Genomic DNA, 7171 nt, shown 5'->3' with positions numbered 1-7171 from the left:
CTCGAGGTGCCGCTCCACCTTTCTCACGACGCCATTGGCTGATCCTGCCTGTCACTCTACTGGGGGCGGGCTGATGCGCATGCGCACAGCAATGCGGGGGGGGCGGGCTCCCGGGAGAGGAGGTGCGGAGGCGTCGCTGAGGATCGCAGAGTACCCAGAGCAACACTTGAGGGAAGAGAACCGAGATCATCGATCCCATTCATTAAGATTTGGTCTTCGGGCGTCTGCCCAGATCACCTGGCAGCGGATCCTCTAAAAGAACCGACAAGGAAATTGACATTTACGGAGCCCACGAGTTAGGAATGGCTTCATCGCACCAGACTAACGTGCGACTATAAAATGCCTGCTGTGTCCTAGACTTCTCTGGGATAAATAACTCCTCCTATTTGGTGAACGCCCATGGTTTGCCAGACAGACACTGTCCTTATCAGGCAGTCATGCAAAGGCACTGTCGCTTGGTGGCTAAGGTGTGGACTCTGGAACCAGGATGCCTGGGTCCAAATCCTGGCCCCAGTGTCTACCAGCTGTGTGACCTTGGTCAAATTAACTTGTCATCCACAAAGTAGGAACAATAGATTATCTATAACATGAGGGCACCTGGCTGGGTTAGTCGATAAAGTAGGGGACTTTTGATCTCAGAGTCATGAGTTCAAGCCCCACATTGGGCACAGACCTTACGTTACAAAAAAAAAGTAAAAAATATTTTTTTAAAAGATTACCTACAGCCCCGGTGGCGCAGCGGTTTAGCGCCACCTGCAGCCCAGGGTGTGATCCTGAAGTCCGAGGATCGAGTCCCAGGTCAGGCTCTCTGCATGGTGCCTGCTTCTCCCTCTGCCTGTGTCTCTGCCTCTCTGTGTGTGTGTGTCTCTATGAATGAATGAATGAATTAATTAATTAATTAATAATCTTAAAAAAAGATTACCTACAATGTAGATGATGCTTAAATTAACCCGCATAAAGCAGTTAAAATTGGGTTTAGCGCATCCTCAGCATTCAGTAGCTAGTAGCTTTTATGTGATTGTTCAACAAATAGATATGGGATCTCTACTGTGCTAGGCAGTAGACAGCCCCTGCTTATGTCCTCAAAGAACGGACATTAAACATACAAGCAAATATATGCTTACAAGTATGACAAGTACTTTGATGGGAAAATTCTGAAAACCATAAGGGCCACGTATGGGAAACATGCTGTCAACCAAAGGAGGGTGGGTGGAGTGGTCAGAAAAGCCTTCCTTGAGGAAATGAGGCTTGAGTAGACATAGAAAGTATGAGAAGGAACCAACCAACCAAAGGAGATAGATGCGAGAAAGGGCAAGGGTGTCCCAGCCAGAGGGAACATTGTATACAAAAGCTCTGCCGCCAGAAGAAAGCTGATGTGTCCAAGCGCTGAAGGGAAGCCTGTATAGTTGAAGGATGAAGCTGGAGGGAGCGAGCGATAGGGCCAGGCCAAAGATCCAAAGATTCTTAGGATTCACCTTCAGAATCCTAACCAGCATACCCCCTCCTCACCCCACATCAGCCCACCTTACCTCTGTGATCCCCTCCTCTCTTGCTTAGCTCATTGTATTTCGGTCCCATCATCCTCTGTGCTGTTTCCAGAACACTCTAGGCACATCCTACTTTAGACCTTTGCACCTGCTACATCATCTGCCTGGAATGCTCTTTCCCCTGACATCCACCTGGGTGGACCCCCTCATATCCTTCAGGTTCTGCCTCCAATGTCACCTCCTTAGTGGCACCAAATTAAATTCAACCCCCTACACACACACACACACACACACACACACGGACTCATACACTACCCACTGCAGTTCCTTTGTCTGCTTTGTTTTTCTTCAGAGCCCATCTAACCATCTGACATACCAAATATTTGACTTTTTAAAAAGATTTTATTTATTCATTTGACAGAGAATACAAGTGGGAGAAGCAGACACCCTGCTGAACAGGGAGCCCCATGTGGGGCTTGATCCCCAGGACCCTGGGATCATGACCTGAGCCAAAGGCAGATGCTTAACCAACTGAGCCACCCAGGTGCCCCTGACTTATTTATTTTGTTTAGAAGGTCAGCTCCATAAGGACAGGGGTTTTGTCCGTTTTACTCACTCCTGCATCTGCGGTCCTTGCTGCTGTGCCTGTCACACAATGGAGCATCAACAAATACCTGTTGAAAGGGCAAAATAAGCGAAGGGTGGGGGTGGAGGGGGGAATGGTCAAATTTGCATTCTGAACCCATAAGTCAGTGGGGGTGCCTTGTGTCACATGAACCAGAAGGAGTAAGACTGACAAACAGAACGAGTCAGTGGCTCAGGCTAGGGTAGTGGAGAGAATTATGTCATTGAATCCTCGTGGTGGTCCTATAAATCACGTGATTTTATTACCCCCATTTCACAGATGAGAAAGCAGTCTCAGGTGAGGTGAGTTGCTCCGAGCCCATTTTATTCTGGTATCTGTGTGTCTATGTGTGTGCCGTGATAGTTTCTGGAGCTGGTCTGGGCAGAGAAGGGGAATGAGGCTTGAATTTGAATTCTCCGAAGAGCTGAGATTAGAAAAGGAGCTTCATTAACATGACTACAGGGTTCAGCAAGAGAGACACAAGGCAGGAGGGAGTGGGCCACCCAAGGTTGTGACTTCCTTCAAAATCTTCTCTTGGGACTCCTGGGTGCCTCAGTGGTTGAGCATCTGTCTTTGGCTCAGGTCATGAACCTGCGGTCCTGGGATGGAGTCCCGCATCAGGCTCCCTGCATGGAGCCTGCTTCTCCCTCTCCCTATGTCTCTGCCTCTCTCTCTCTCTCTCTCTCTCTTTCTCATGAATAAATAAATAAAATCTTTAAACAAAAAAAATCTGCTCTTTCATTTGTTAATTCATTCACCCATCCTATATTACCTGAGCCCCTACTTTGTGTACATTCTGAGCTGCGAGGGCAAAAGGCACCCAGCGGTGACCAAGACACCCTCAGCCCTGTCCTCCTGGGTCACATAGCCCAGTGGAGGAGACAGAACCAACCCAACGGTGACGACCCACAGTGAGCAGGCTGGGATATGCGTGGGATGGGAATAACTGGTGCTTATATCAACAAATGACATTTGCTCTACAGTCATACGAATGATAACATACTTCCAAAGTTAGACAAAGTCTCTAAAAATAGGTCTTAGGGAGCCAGTAGGATTCAGAGTGGTGCTGATGGTGGGGACAGGGGTCAAGCCAGTTCATGAGCTTGTTGACATGACCCTGAGCCTGAACCAAAGCTACACATACACTGATGCTCCTTGCAGTATCACGTCCAAGGAGAATAAAACAGAGAACCTGCACAGCATGACTTCAGATCATTGGGAGTAAATCATGGTAATGCTTTCCCACTGTTTGTGCCCCCCATGCAGTAACCAGCCCCATCCTGCTGCTCACTCTCCTGCTTTCTACTTGTCTCTGATAGTGTCCTGTGCCATCTCCCCCACCTTATCCTGCCCTCCCTCCTCCTCCAGGTCTCAGATATCCCTCCTCCAGGAAGCCCTCTCTGACCCCCCCAGTCTGGGCCAGGCACTTTCTCTGGGCTCCCCCAGCCTATCCGTGATTACTTTGCTCAAGCGGGAAGACGGGGAAGAAAGATGTCTTTTTTATTATTATTATTCATGAGGGACACAAAGAGAGAGGCAGAGACATAGGCAGAGGGAGAAGCAGACTCCCTATGGGGAGCCTGATGCAAGACTCGATCCCAGGACCCCAGGATCACGACTCGAGCCAAAGGCAGATGTCAACCACTGAGCCACCCAGGCGTCCCAGAAGGATGTCTTAAAATCAAGAATATAATAAAATGAAATTGAGTATTGGACTGACATGAGCCAGGCGTCATACTAAGCGTTCTGCTACCTGCCTGACATCATTTCTTACTGTTCCCCCTGCCCCCAAGCTACTCCTCCCAGCCACACTTGGCTTCCTGACTCTTCCACGCAGGCACCAGACCTGCACAAGTTGGCTAATCTGTATAACAAATCACCCCGAAGTGTAATAGTCCAGAACAACACCATTTATTATCTCATGGTTTCTGTAGGTCAGGAATTGCATGCAGCTGCAGACATCCCAGCTCATCTGGGAAACAATCCACTGCTAAGCTCACCAGGTGGTTGCTGGCAAGAGGGAAGTCACTGTTTTTTCTAATCTGATGTCAGAAATGACAGTCCATCCCTTCTGCTGTGTTCCATTTCTTAGAATATATCTCAGGAGGGCAGCCCGAGTGGCTCAGCGGTTTAGCACCGCCTCGGCCCAGGGCCTGATCCTGGAGACCCGGGATCGAGTCCCACGTTGGGCTCCCTGCATGGAGCTTGCTTCTCTCTCTCTCTGCCTGTCTCTCTCTCTCTCTCTCTCTGTCTCTCATGAATAAATAAATAAAAATCTTAAAAAAAAAAAAAAAAAGAATATATCTCAGGGCACCTAGGTGGCTCAGTCTGTTGAGCACCTGACTTTGGTTTCAGCTTTGGTCTTGATCTCAGGACCGTAGATGGAGCCCTGAGATGGGATCCATGCTGGGTGTGGAGTCTGCTTGAGATTCTCTCTCCCTCTCCCTCTCTTTCCACTCATGCTCCTCTCTCTTTCTCTCAAAATAAAATTTAAAAATCATAACAAAGCAAAAAAGAGGGGCACCTGGGTGGCTCAGTGGTTGAGCATCTGCCTTCAGCTCAGGTTATGATCCCAGGGTCCTGGGAGATGGAGTCCCATATCGGGCTCCCTGCAGGGAGCCTGCTTCTCCCTCTGCCTATGTCTCCACCTCTCTCTGTGTGTCTCTCATGAATAAATAAATAAGACCTTAAAAAAAAAAAAAAGAAAGAATCCAAGGAACACGAATCTGGAAGTTGAAAAAGGCGAGGAAATGGGTTCTCCCACTGAGCCCCAGGGAGCCTAGCCCTGCCAACACCTGGATTTCAGCCAGAGAAACTGATCTTGAACTTCTGACCTTCAGAATGGTATGAAAATAATTGTTGTTTTAAGCCACTGAGCTTGGAGTCATTTGTTACACCAGCCATAGCAAATGAATATACCTCCTAATCAGGTGCAGGAATATATCCACCTCTCCTGATTCCATTTTTTTCGCTAATGGTGATCAGCATATGAGATTTGTGTGTGTGTATGTGCTAATTATTCTATGTATTGTCTACCTCTTCCACTAGAATATCAGCTCTAATATCACAGTCATTTTATAACTGTTTACCAGGGACAATTTCAAATGGACACAGAGGTTGAGAGAATAGTATGAAGACCAACGTCCACTGAGCTTCATTAATTTTCAGCTGAGGACTGATCCTGCTTCATGTACACCCCAACCACTGCCACCAGTCAATTGTTTTGAAGCAAATCCCAGGGGCACCTGGGTGGCTCAGTCAGTTGAGTGTCTGCCTCCAGCTCAGGTCATGATCCTGGAGTCCCGGGATTGATTGCTCCTTGCTCCGTAGGGAGTCTGCTTCTCCCTCTCCCCGCCCCTGCTCCTGCTCTCTCTCTCTCTCAAATAAATAAAAATCTTAAAAAGAAAAATGAAGTAAATCCCATATACATATCATGTTATGATAGGTTTTTCAGAATGTATTTCTATAAGCAAACACTCCTTAAAAACATAACCACTCTATCGTGAGCACACCTCCAAAAAATGTAGTAATCATTGATTAATATCATCGAAGGTTCCAGACAGTATTTGAATTTGAGGGTGCGGACTCCTTTTTGTTTTACTTCTTCTTTTTTTGCCTTGTGTGGCAAAATGGACTTTTTGAACATGATTAAGTTACGGGTCCTGAGATGGGCAGATCATCCTGGATTATCTGGAGGGGCGTGTAATCACAAGACTCCTTATAAGTGAAAGAGGGAGGCAGGAGGGACAGAGAAGGAGATGTGACAGTAGGAACAAGAGACAGGAGTGAGGCAAGCATGGGCTTTGAAGATGGAGGGAGGAGTCTGAGCCAAGGAATGCAGGCAACTTCTAGTAGCTGGAGAAGGCAAAGAGAGCTTCTTCCTTAGTGTCTAGAAGGAAACTCTAGAAAGGAACTAAGCAGTCCTGACCCATTGATTTTTAGCTCCATGAGACTCATTTCAGATGCCTACCTCCAGACTGTAACATAATATATTTCTATTGTTTAAGCCTCAAAGTCTGTGAGAATTGGTTACAGCAGGAATGGGAAACCAATACAGACTTTGCTCCTGGAAGTGGGGTGTCACTGTAACCAATACCTAAACACACGGAAGTGGATTTGGAACTGGGCAATGGGCAGAGGCTGGAAGAATGTTGAGAAAATGATGGAAAAAAGCCTAGATTGCCTGGAACAGACTGTTCGTAAAGTATGGATATTAATTCTGCTGGTGGGGGCTCAGAAGGTAGTGAGGAGCAAGGTAGAGAAAATCTGGATCATTTCAGAGAATACCTAAATCATCATAAATAGACCTTTGGTAGAAATGCAGACAGCCTCTAGAAACTAGAAAAAGGGGCGCCTGGGTGGTTCAGTGGGTTAAGCATCTGCCTTCGGCTCAGGTCATGATCTCAGTCAGGGTCCTGGGATCCAGCCCCACATGGGGCTCCCTGCTCAGTGCAGAGTCTGCTCTTCCCTCTCCCTCTGCTCCTCCCCCTGCTTGCACTCTCCCCACCCTCTTCTCTAAAATAAATAAATAAACCTTTAAAAATGAATAAAATGCCAATCCACATGCAGAGTTGCTCCTTCCTTCCCTATTTATGCAGTAGTTTTCATGGATTTCTGGCCGGATGTCACAGACAAAGGCCAAGAAGTTATCCAGGATTTCGTCCCTGTTGGAAGGGATGGAAGTAGGTCTGGAGGACCTACTTCTCCTGTGTCGCCTTCTCCAGTTCGAGGCTGCAGCTTCCAAGGGACTTCAGAGCTGCAGTTTCCTTGGCCTTGAAGTCCTTCTCTCTTTGCAGGCAGCACTTTTCAATTTTAGCCTCAGGTGCTCCTTCCACCTGCTTCAGCCTCAAGTTCTTTGGCTTGTAGGCCTCGGACACCTTCTCAGCAGCCCACCTGTAGGCCTGCAGCAGCTGTTAGATGCCCTGCCACGGCTGGTCATGGCAGCGGCTGCTCTGAGGCCAAGGTGAGCAGCCTAAATTGGCTTGATCGCTTCCTGGGGTCCCCATTTCAGACTTCTGACCCCCTAAATTATAATAAATCTGTGTTATTTAAGCTACTA

The 7171-nt window shown here is 47.6% G+C and overlaps 1 pseudogene; it reads right to left on the bottom strand.

The window, feature by feature from the left end:
* Positions 1-51: 51 nt before the first annotated feature.
* LOC121478969 lies at positions 52-7118 on the bottom strand (annotated as a pseudogene).
* Positions 7119-7171: the final 53 nt, after the last annotated feature.

The sequence above is a fragment of the Vulpes lagopus genome, chromosome 2, assembly GCF_018345385.1.
Source record: "Vulpes lagopus strain Blue_001 chromosome 2, ASM1834538v1, whole genome shotgun sequence".
Classification (NCBI taxonomy): Eukaryota; Metazoa; Chordata; class Mammalia; order Carnivora; family Canidae; genus Vulpes; species Vulpes lagopus.
This window is presented reverse-complemented; position numbering and strand designations above follow the sequence as displayed.